Below are 12,995 nucleotides of genomic sequence, written 5' to 3' on the forward strand. Positions count from 1 at the left end.
TTTTTTGACTCTAGAATTTCTTGAATTCAAAAATAGAAAACTTTGAATAAAATAAAATAAAATTTAACTAATGGTTTCCCTGACTAGATGAATTCTAATGGTGAATGATGTTTCTTGGAAATTGGGGGTTAACATCTGCTAATTGATATTGAGGAAATAAAATGTGAGCATCAAATGTGACACCCCTCAGATAATAATATGCCCTACCACTACTTGTATTCAAGGTTCAAACATAGAGATATGTTCCAAACATATTATTCAAGCTTCCAAAATGAAGCACTATGTAGGAAACGGAAGCTTCGATCAAATGTTTCATTAAAAAGCTATTAAACTTATTTGATTGTTAAAATGTTAAAAAATTTATATATGTTTTTCCAAAAAAATTGATTTTTAGCCGATAGACTATTTTTGGGAGCTTTGCTCTTTGAAAAAAATGGTTGGTATTTTGTAAGACTTTACCTTGTAATTTATTTTCCAATAATTTTATTTTGCAAATAGAAAATTTCTTTTGAGAAAGAAAAATAAAATAACACTTCATATTCCAATGCTAGCTAAAAATCAAAATGGAAATTAACTTTAGATTTTAAAATGGAAGTCAAAAGTTTCTTTTAATAAGGAAAAAGAACACTTCGTTTTCAAATGCTAGCTAGAAATTTAAATGGATTTTCTTTTTAAATAAAGAAAAAATTAACAATTCATATTTCCAAAAGTTACAAATATATAGTTTTAGGTTACTAGAATTTTCGTGTTTCAAAGTTGTAATTCTATTTGACTTCAAATGTTAAAATTTGTACACTGGCTCTGATCTATAAAAATAAAATTTTAAAAAAATTAATTTCATTTTATTTGGAATATTTCTTTCATTTGCATTATTGGAAGATTCTACTATCTTCATAGAATTTCACTCTTTGATTTCTTTAGAAAATCAATATATCTAATGGCTAAATTTAATTATTACAAGCAATTTGTCTCTTGATTATAAGGACATTTGAGGTTTTAATGCACTTTTGGCATGTATATTTTACATATGGACAACTAATTATTAGGATTGAGATCAATGACACAATATAGAACAACACGCATCAGAGAAATTTGATCATGCAACTTGAAAGAAGGACTCAAATGACAAGGAAAGAGGTTTGCAACCTCAAAAATTTAGGTTAAATCCTCTTGATTTTTTTTTTTCTCTATTACAAGGAAGAAGTAAATATTTTTAAATTAGAGTTGTAAAATATAGAATCTCCATTTCAATAGAAAAAATTATAGAAACTATATGTGACAAGTCGATTTGGTTGCACTTCAATCTTACCCTTATTTATCACATCCTTTCTAATCCATGTTAACTTAATAGATTGTTACTACAAGAAATATATGTAAGGCCTACTAACTATTACCTATATTAGTAGATATTTACTAAATAATAAAAAGAGAACCTACTTGAAATATTGGTATAAACTCGTCGATCATCTTGAAGAATTTGTTATATTGAGAGTTATTAATGAGGAAAGAATTTAGTTAATATTGACACTTATTTAATGAATACATTTTAAATAGATCTTTGTGAATCTACACTTCAATTTCATAAATTTTGTTAAAGTTTCTATATTTTGATTGCTAGATTTTTAATTTTTTAAAAAGTTTTTCTACAAATCTACATTTTAGTTTCATAAATTTTGGTAAGGTTTCTATATTTTGATTGCTACTTTAATTGAGGCAACATAATTTAATAATTTCTTAGAAATATCTCTTTCCTTCATGCGATGGCACAAGGTATAATTTTAGGGGGAATTAATCTGTCAGTTAGACATAAAAGTTTTAATGTTTGTATCTTACTTTTTACAACATAAAAAAATACTAAATATCAGCTAATGAAAAGACATAATTTTAATCACTACCATCACATTCTAATAATTGAGATTATTTGGAAGTGCATGAGATGGAAGTAAGCATTACATAGACGAAAAAATTAGTTAGCTTAGCAAGAAATATGTTATTTATAATTTTAGTTCTAGCACTCAAAACTTTCTATCTGACTTTTCAGTAAATGGACCAACTTTTTACACATAAGTAGAATTTTTGAGAATTTACAAAAATAAATTAGTTAGTTTAATTAAATTCAATAATATATTTTTATTGGGTAGAATTTATATTAAATTTATCATTTTTTGTTTCATATTTCTTATGCATAACAAGTTGTACTATATGCATTGTACACACATATTTTACTTCATGAAATATCTAATCTCCTATCAACTCATTCTTGCATGCACATAAGCATAGGACAACTAATAGATAACTCATTATTTTATATTATCCAAATAAATATTAATAATCAATTTTTTTTTTTTTATTGGTAAAAAACTAATTCTCTATTCTCATTGTTTAATGAAATAGTGAAAAAAAATTACAATAAAGAATTACATAAATATTGTGCCTATCACAAGACGTAATAAATATATTATTTTTCTTATAAATGTTGACACACAAGTTAAAAACATTAAGGCCCATTAAATACACCACCATTCCGAATATCATTGATTATTCTTTTATATTGGCATTGATCATTTGAAAATATAGAATATTTCTTTGTTTGGTAAATATTGTCTTCTACAACATTGAGGTGGCAAGATCTCACATCTCATAGTGTAGTCAAATTTTTGGAAAATGTTCTACACATTTCATAGAATCATCACAAAGAGTGAAATATCCATTAAAGAGATGTTCCTCTTTTAGTAACTTTACCTTCTCATTGCTATCCTTATTCTACCTATATTTCTCTACTAATTCTTTTAAATTATCCCTGTGTGGAAATTAACCATTGATTACCCTTTCAAGCATGTTCATATCCATTCTGAGAATGACATTTATATTACAGGTGGCCAACACCAAATTGACCACAACCAATGCCTGATAATGGATTAACCAGAAGTAGATCATTTGGGTTATGTTTTAATAGTGCCACACATTATAGCAAACTGTCAAAAGACTAGGAATTTTTCTTAGGGAGTGCTAATGGTTGCTTGAATCCGTCGCTTCATCACTATCTCTTCGTGGAAACTAGAAGTAAATAGCGACATAGTTGTGCATCACAACCAAGCCGTCAATGAGCACAAATGTACACCAATTTGAATAGAAATATAAAATTAAATAACTCTTATATTTATCTAATATAAAAGAAATATCGCATGTTAAAGAGAGTGGAATCTTTTTAAAAAAACAAACCTCTAGGATTTGTTCTCTTATTTTTGTGGCTACAATTTTGTTGTTGTCATATATTTGGTTTATTTATGGTAGCTTTTTTCAAGAGTGTTATGTTGTGAAAGGATTTGAAGCCCCTTCAAAATATATATATATTATAGACAAACATTTTCGAAACTATACATTCAATTCAAGAACATTTGGAGGCAATACCAAAATCTCAAAACTTTCCAATCTACTTATATGCAGCTTGAGAACATCTCAAGAAGTACTAAAATATTAAAATATTCTAATTTATTTAGTGAGAACATCTTGAAAAAATATATTAAATCCAAAGATATTACTAAAATTCTCTAAAATGTTGATCTCAAATAAACGTATGTATAGATTCTAATTAATATCATTATTCAAATTTATGTTAAATCTATATAAAGAATAATAGTAAAGTATAGTTTTTCAATATAAATGTTGTGTTATCAAATAAATGTCACATTTAACAATGATGATGCTCACTAAAAAATGTTGTTAAAGCTTACATAAAAGATCTGTAAATTTTATTTTTTATTATAAAAGCATCTGCAATGTAGATAAATAATTTCAACATATGTTAATTGATATTATTTTAAATTTTCAAATATTTGAATTATTATAAGTAATAGACACTAAGAATAATAATTAAAAAACAAACTATATATTATAAACTGAACCTTTCAAATATAGAACATCAAATATTAGGCCCTGGATACTTAATTACAGCATCAAATATCAAGCCTTGGGTGCTTTTGCAAGGTTTTTTCAAGTCCTTATATTTCATTTCCAGTCCAAAATACATAAAGATCTGCCTACATTTAATTTATATAATTTAAGCTAAGATAACGCAATGAACTATAATCTATATAAATGTAAACAACTAATTGAAATGTTCATCAAAAGTGTGCCCAACTATAATTTTGTAGCTTTGAGACACAAATTGGGACCCATCTACGTTTACGATCCATCTGAACGTAAAGGCTTACATTTATTTCATGTTCTCTGTCTACAATTTGTCGGCACGCGTGATCAGTACATACCTAAAATTTATCGTCTTCTTTTTATATTGGGCATAAATGACCAATAGATACCTATAAAATTAACCTCTAAAGAGATACGATAAATTATAATCAGAGATTAACCTTCATTGTTCAGCTTAGCTGCAAATCATTTAGTTTTTTTTTTTTTTGAATAAATAGTACCTATATTAAGAAGCAGAAATTCACCGCATTTCAAGAGAGAGTGAACAATTCTTAGGATTCTCCAGATTCTTCTTTCGGCAATGGGCATGGAAGATAGCCAGGTACGCAGTGAAACCTAAACCTCTGAAAAGCTTGTATACCCTCCATTGAAACATCATACCTTTTCAATGCTTTTTTCATTCTCTGCCATTTATTTTGCCTCATTTGCTCTTTCTCATTACTCTTGTTATTCATCTCAGTCTTTTGTTTCGTCTCTTTTAGGTCTCTGATTTCCTTTCTCAACTCTCCATGCTCTATTAATGCCCTTTCTATTTCATTTCTTAATGTTTTTACAACATCGTCCAGCTTTTCAAAAACGCCCTTGTGGTCATGTGTTGCTGAGATCATCTAGTCTTTGGCAACTTCATTCAGTTTATCTATTTCTGTTTTATTGTCCTGATCATCACTAGAAACATCCTTCTTCTCAGTTGCAACATCTCCATGATAATCTGGCATTGTTTCCAGTCCATTTTCTTCAGTTGCTTCCAATTGAACCGGTTCCTTGTTCCTACTTTCATGATTCTCCATATTCTCTGGGACGCCTTTACCTTTTGAGTCTTTCTGCGATTTGTCTACCTTGATATCCTCTGAGCACTTCTTATAAACATTTATCCCTTTCAAGTCTTCAGTTTTATGCTTATCATCGCCAGTATATGACACATTTTAATGCTCGTCCCCACCTTGCATATAACTCTTTACTATTGCTCTTAATGAAGGTACAGTTTTAGATTGAGAACTACGGGTCTTAAGAATGTCAATTCTGTCCCAGTTCTGCAGCACGAAAACATATGGTTATGATGTAACTTTCGCGAAAATAAAGATAGATGTAATTTGGTATCAAACTAACAAACCTGTATGAGAATGTTCATGTTTTCTTCCCATTCCCAACAAAGAAAAATCCAGGTGATCAATTGAAGCTGCCATCCATCTAAATATTTGGCATCGTTGCTCATGGAGAAGATATACCAGATCAATCGATGACAGTAAAGCAGGCATTTCCACTGTCAGGGCAGTTTTCGCCAATCCGTATCCATTGTCTCAAAGTACCGAAAGGCGTCTTGTTCTCCTTCGCTGTACCTCACAAACAACATCTTCCTTATCTCAATTGAGGGACTACAACTTTGGTCACTTGGGTAAAGATAAGTTTTGAGAAAGATTTTAAAAGCAGACCAAATATAAAATATTTACTTTGAAAGACGAAACTAGCTATTGGTATAAAATCAACTCTGTCAATTTTCTTTTAAAGTATTGGCATCATATGACGGTATATGTATTAATTCTACTTGACTCTCTTCCGCCGGGAGCTTTTTCTTCACTTTGAATAAGACGTCCATCTCCAGAGATATTAGCAACTTTAAATAAGGAGTCCAATGTCAGCGCTAAATATGAACGAGAATTTGTTGATATTTTATTACATTCTGTTAGCGATTAATATGGAACATTATTATATCTTTCTGATACTTGCATCATTTGGATTAGTCATATCTATGGCAACTTGGACGTTGCTCGCATCTGTTTGAGGATGATCTACTACTCCCATTTGAATGACTGCTTCTGTTTCTCTTGGTTCGCTAGCATCTACGAATAACATTTTCTATCCAGTTTATTAGTAAAATGGATATGAAATTTGTTGGCAGTAGTTGGCAGTATTAATTTTTGCCATTACTAGCAGACAGCCAGCCTCCGTCCAGCCCAACTCTGCTGTCCAGCACCGTCCACATTAAATTACATAGCAGACACTCTGCCGTTCCAGCCACCCACGTTTTTTAATATATGTAATATTATATTTAATGTAGTTTAACATGTGTAAAATATGTTGTGTGTAGAGAGTTCTCATACCCTCTATAAATAGAGGCCTTATGTAATGCATTTGGGCAAGGCAGTAAGGCAATAAAATCAGTTATTATCTCTGTGTATTTGTCTCTCTTTGCCTTCAAATTGGTATCAGAGCATGAAGAGCTGGGCCTAGGAGCAAAAGAATTATGTGTTGATATATATAACTGCTATAGCAGTGAATGAAGCTTCTAATGTTTTCTTGATTGCAGATAATTATCAGCTTCTAAAGTTGGAGGCTAGTGGCTGCCAAGATTGAGAGAAGAAAAGATCCCAGTTTAATGTTTGAAGAAGGTATGAGCTGATTTCTTGGAGTGAAGTCTAATGTTAAAAAAAATTGTTAAAAGAGGAAAATAAGCATTATAATGTTGTTTGTTTAAGCTATATGTCATTGGCTTAGACTTGTTTGGTGGATTTGCTTTGTAAAGCAAAGTTTAAAATTGTAAGGTGCAGTTGTAACTATGTATTAATATGGCTTCAGGAAGTAGTATAGCTCAACCACAAATTCCAATATTTTCTGGTAAAAATTATGAATTTTGGGCTATAAAAATGAAGACGCTATTTTGTTCTCAAGGCATATGGGATCTTATTGAAAAGGGTTTTATTGAACCACAAGATGAGTCTACATTAACACAAGATGAAAAGGATAAATTACAAGATAACAGGAAAAAAGATGCTAAAGCGTTGTTTCTAATTCAACAATCTTTAGATGAATCAATTTTTCCTAAAGTTTGTGCTGCTAAAAAGTCTAAAATTGCATGGGATATTTTAGAAACAGCATATCAAGGGACATCAAAAGTTAAGATTGCTAAATTGCAAACTTTAAGGCGTGATTTTGAAAATTTGTGTATGAAAGATTCAGACTCAGTAGATCAATTTTTAAATCAAGTAATGAATGTGGTTAATCAAATTAGATCATATGGTGATGATTTGACAGATCAAAAAGTTGTTGAAAAGATACTTTGTTGTTTGCCTAGAAAATTTGATGCCATTGAAGAATCTAAAGATTTGACAATACTATCTATTGATGAATTGATGGGCTCACTTTTATCTCATGAATCAAGAATGAACAGAAATAACAATTCTTCCTTGGAGAATGCATTTAGATCGCAGGTATCTTTTGGCAGAGGAAGAGGAAGATCAAACTACAGAGGAAGAGGAAGAGGTAGAAGCATAGATGGATGTGGAAGTCCAAATCAAGAAGAGAGAACAAATCAATCCATTCAGAGTTCTAATAGAGGATGTGGCAGAAGTTCATTCCAACACCCATCATCAAGGTTTGATAAATCTCGAATTCAATGTCATTATTGTAAGAGATTTGGTCATATTGCAAGTGAATATAGAAAGAAACAAGAGGATATTGAAAAGAATGGTGCTAATTACTCAGATGTATCTGATAACAATTCTGGAAGTTTATTTATAACTTGTAATGTTGCTCAAGAAAGCTCTAGTGATATATGGTTCCTAGATAGTGGATGTAGTAACCATATGACTGGAAATAAAGATTTGTTTGCTAGCTTGGATGATTCTGTAAAATTTGAAGTAAAGTTAGGAAATGATAGTAAAGTCTTTGTAATGGGAAAAGGTGTTATAAATGTCTTGACAAAAAATGGAGGAAAAAGATATATTCCTGATGTGTATTTTGTGCCTGGATTAAAACACAATCTCATGAGTGTTGGTCAACTAGTACAAAAAGGTTAGAAAGTTTCTTTTGATAATGATGTTTGCACAATCTTGGATAGAAATCCTAGTGGTAGGTTAATTGCAAGGGTCAACATGACACAAAATCGAATGTTCCCCCTTCAGATTCATTGCATTCAAGGAGGAAAAGAAGTTAGTTTCAAGACAGTATACTCAGATCAGTCGTGGCTATGGCATTTGAGGTATGGTCATCTTCATTTTGATGCTTTAAGCTTATTACAAAAGAAGAATATGGTGAAAGGATTGCCTCAAATATTGAAACCACCAAGTTCATGTGAAAGTTGTATTTTGGCAAAACAACATAGAGAAAGCTTCCCAGTAGGAGGTTCATATAGAGCAAGAGCACCATTGGAATTAGTTCACACTGATATATGTGGACCTATGCAAACCCCATCTTTAGGAGGAAGTATATATTTCCTAACATTTATTGATGATTTTAGTAGGAAGATTTGGATATACTTTCTCAAACAAAAAAGTGAAGCTTTTGAAAAGTTCAAGGAGTTCAAAAATTTTGTTGAAAAGCAAAGTGGTCACTACATCAAGGTATTGCGATCTGATAGAGGTGGTGAATTCAGTTCTAATGATTTTTTAGAATTTTGCAGATTTCATGGAATTAAGAAGCAGTTTACCACAAGGTACACACCACAACAAAATGGTGTAGCAGAAAGGAAGAATAGAACCATAATGGAAATGGCAAGGAGTATGTTGAAGGCCAAAAATCTATCCAATGAGTTTTGGGCAGAAGCAGTAGCATGTGCTGTATACATTTTGAACAGGAGTCCTACAAAGAGTGTTAAGAACACAATTCCACAAGAAGCATGGAATGGTAAGAAACATACAGTATCCCATTTTAGAGTTTTTGGCTGTGTTGCTTATTCATTAGTTCCATCTGAATTGAGAAAGAAATTGGATGATAAAAGTGAAAAATGCATGTTTATTGGCTATAGTGAAGAATCAAAGGCTTATAGATTGTATAATCCCGTTTCAAAGAAATTGATCATTAGCAGGGATGTTAAATTTGAAGAAGAAGATTCATGGCATGAAAATGATAACAAACAAGTCACAAGAGGAGCACCAATATTACAAAGTGATGATGAATTAAAGGAGCAAGGGACTCAATCAACACCCAATACTCCACCAAAGAACTTTGTGCAAGGTGCCTCACCTCCAAGTTCAAATGTAAGTGATAAATCTGATTCAACATTCTCAACGCCAGGTTACAAAGGTAAGAAGACAAGAAGCTTAAAAGAAATATATGATCAAGAAGAAGAGAATGTAGATATTTACTCAAATTTTGCTTTATTTTCTTGTGATCCATTGTATTTTGATGAAGCAATTAAAGAAGATAAATGGATCAAGGCAATGGATGAAGAAATTGACTCTATTGAAAGAAATAACACATGGGAATTAATGGATTTACCTAAAGGAAAAGAATGTATAGGAGTCAAATGGGTTTACAAAACTAAATTTGATGAAAAAGGTGAAATTGTTAAGCACAAGGCAAGACTAGTTGCTAAAGGTTTTTCACAACAATATGGAGTTGATTATAATGAAACATTTGCTCCAGTTGCTAGACTTGACACAGTTCGAACTATTTTAGCAATAGCAGCACAAAATGATTGGAAAGTGTATCAAATGGATGTAAAATCAGCTTTTTTGAATGGTTTTCTTGATGAAGAGGTATATATTAAACAACCACCTGGTTATGAGGTTAGTGGGCATGAAAAAAAGGTATATAAACCAAACAAGGCACTTTATGGTTTGAAACAAGCTACTAGGGCTTGGTATAAGAGGAAAAAACCCATCTCACCCTTCCTATTTATCATTGTGATGGAAACCTTATGGATAATGATAAATAATTTCAACACTGAAAGTAGAATTTTTGGATTCAAAGTCACAAGTAAGGTTTATAATATTACTCATCAACAATCTGCAGACAATATGATCCTTCCTACCAAAGTTTTTGAGGAAAAAACACTTAACCACAAATAAATTCTAAAATTATACATGAAAGTATTAGGAAATAGGTAAATAATTAAAGAAAACCTAAATATTTTTTATGAACACTAAACTTAATGACAAAAAGGATAAATGTAATATTTTGGGTTTCAAAAAAGGTTCATTCCCTTGCAAATATCTAGGTATCCCAATTGATAAAAATAATAGATCATACAAATTTTGGGATCTCTACGAGAGAAAATATTATAAAATTATGGATAACTAAAAATGTAAATGACTATCTGATGTCAATCATATCAATATAATTAAAGTAGCCCTTTCTACATTACCATCTTATCAAATATATTTTCTCCCCTTCTCTTCCAAAGCCAAACCTTATAGTAAGAAAGAGATGATAAACTCCTTTCTCCAAGGAGTCACCAACAATTAAAAAAAATGGTATTACTTAGTTGTCAAAATTTTAAAACAAATGTAAAAAGTAGATCTTGGCATCACGATAATAGATTTGCAAAATAAGTCCATGGGAGCCAAACTTAGTTGGTGAATACATTAAAATATCATCAGTAAATGAGCTAAAATTCTATTTTGCAAATACTTGGATCCAACTAAAATAATTAACTTATTTAGAACTACTAGCCTACTCAAAGGTTCTAAAGCATAGCATATTATGCTTGATTGTAGAGATATAATTTTTGATAGACTTTCTTATGACATCACATATTGAAATAAAGGATTTTTTTTTTCTAGATGACTCATAGTGTTTATATTCTCAAATTTTTGACAATAGTCATCCCAATATCTAGGACACAATGATAAATTTATGGGGTGACAAACATGATAAATATATCAAATTCCCAAAAAATGACCACAGTATATCCTAGAAATAGAAATCCTTTAATGGGAACCCTCTCTAACATGTTGAAAGGTTAGAAATTGCTTATATCCTTTCTTTTACAGATATCAACCCCAAAAACATAGATGATCCCCTCATATGGTTCTGATCTAAGTTAGGGACATATAAGGTCAAAGATGGTTACCAATCTTTAATAGATAAAGCCAGTATGTTTTATTGGGTCACTCGTTAAAAATGCATCTATACTATTGGTTGGTTTAAGAAAATTGGCTTTAAGGGGCCTTCCTATTGTGTTATTTACATGAATAATTTTTAGATTGCATCTATTTCATATACCTTGAATCTCTTGTAAGTTGCATATGCCAATAGAGTTCTATCTCCTTTCAATCTAGCTACAAGTATGAAGGTCTCTCCATAACAAATTTCTTCTTCTTTGGCACAACCTTTACAAACAAGTTTGTATTTGTTCCTTACTACATCTCCTTTCTCATTTGGTTTGTTCCTTAAAATCCACTTGGTTCCAATCACATTCTTTTCTTTAGGTCTTACTAGAAGTGTCCATTTATTGTTCTTCTTAATTTGATCTATTTCTTTATTTATTGCATTGATCCAATCATTATTATCAAGTGTAAATTTCCTAGTTCACCTTATTCAATCATTTGCAATTCTTTCTTCCAACTGAGTAACCTATGGATATACCTTCATCACCTTTGGAATCAAATTTCCCATTCATTGAACCTTAATGAATATAATACCTACTTCTAAATATTTTTAAATAACATACATATTTTGTAGGACCATAATTGGTTTCATATGGTGTCTTGTTTGTTCCCTTCTTTAACAAAACTCAGTTGAGAGTATATACAATAGTTCTTATGGCTTCTCTCTAAAGCATTTTGGCAACTTATTTTTCAATCAATAGTCTTCTAACATGATCAAAAATTGATTTGTTTCTTCTTTCTACAATCTCATTTTCTTGTGGTGTACATGCAGATAGTTGTCTCTTAATTATATTCTTAGTGTAAAAGTTAGTTATTTCATTAGACATATGCTCTTCACCTCTATCATATCTTAGGAATTTCAAAAATTTACCCATTTCCTTTTGAACTATATCTTTATACCATTTGAATATATCAAATAGATAACATTTGTTCTTTAGAAACATTGCATTCATCATTCTAGAATAATCATCAACAAATAAAATCAACTATTTTCCTCCATAATATCTCTTATCCTTCATAGGTCCAAACAAATTGATTTTTACCAATTATAGAATGTTAATAATCAAATGTGTCTTAAAAAACTAGACTTAGTCATCTTACCAAGTTGACATTGTTTGCACATAGCATTGTCAAGTTTATGAAAAAAATTTAAGCCTCTCACTCTCTTCTTTCTACTCAATTGGACCATATCGTCAAAGTTAACATGATAAATTCTCTTATACCATAACCATACCTCTTCAAATTTTGAAAATAGACATGTACTAATTGAAAGATCTAGGTAGAATATATTATCTCTCATTTTTTGTCCAATTCCTAACAAATTTTCATTATCATCATAGATATTTACCTTTATATTCTAAAACTCCAACTTTTTACCTATTTTATTCAACTGAGAAATACTCACCAAATTATATTTTATTTCTTTAGCCAAATATGCATCATCACATTTTATTCTATCATTAAGCATCAATGATCCTCCACCTTACACTAGAAATGGTACATCATTTCCAAGTTTAATAGTTCTACCATCATATTCTATAAGCTTATCAAACTTATTAATATCATGAGTCATGTGATGTGAACTTACACTATCAATAATCCATGTGTCATTATTACTAACATGAGAAATAAGGGCCTTTTCTTGTGCATACCTTTTGTTATTAAGATCTTCTTTAACAAAAACATATACAACTTCTAGCCCTTGATTTTCATCTTCTATATTTGACTCAATGTGCTTCTCTTTTGGGATGTAGCATAAATTATTTCCTTAGTCCTTTTAGTCCTTATGATCCTTGCTCTTTCTTTATTTTTTATCCTTAGGTTGTATTTCATGTCACTCCTATATTTTTTTTGGCATCTAGCATCAAAGAGACCAACTTCATTACATTTAAAACATATTAGAGGTAGTTTACCTTTGAATCTCCCTTTATCTCTTAGTAGCCTCATTATTTCTCTTCT

The sequence above is a fragment of the Cupressus sempervirens genome, chromosome 7, assembly GCF_028749045.1.
Source record: "Cupressus sempervirens isolate cs-2001-9-10 chromosome 7, ASM2874904v1, whole genome shotgun sequence".
NCBI classification, from domain to species: Eukaryota; Viridiplantae; Streptophyta; class Pinopsida; order Cupressales; family Cupressaceae; genus Cupressus; species Cupressus sempervirens.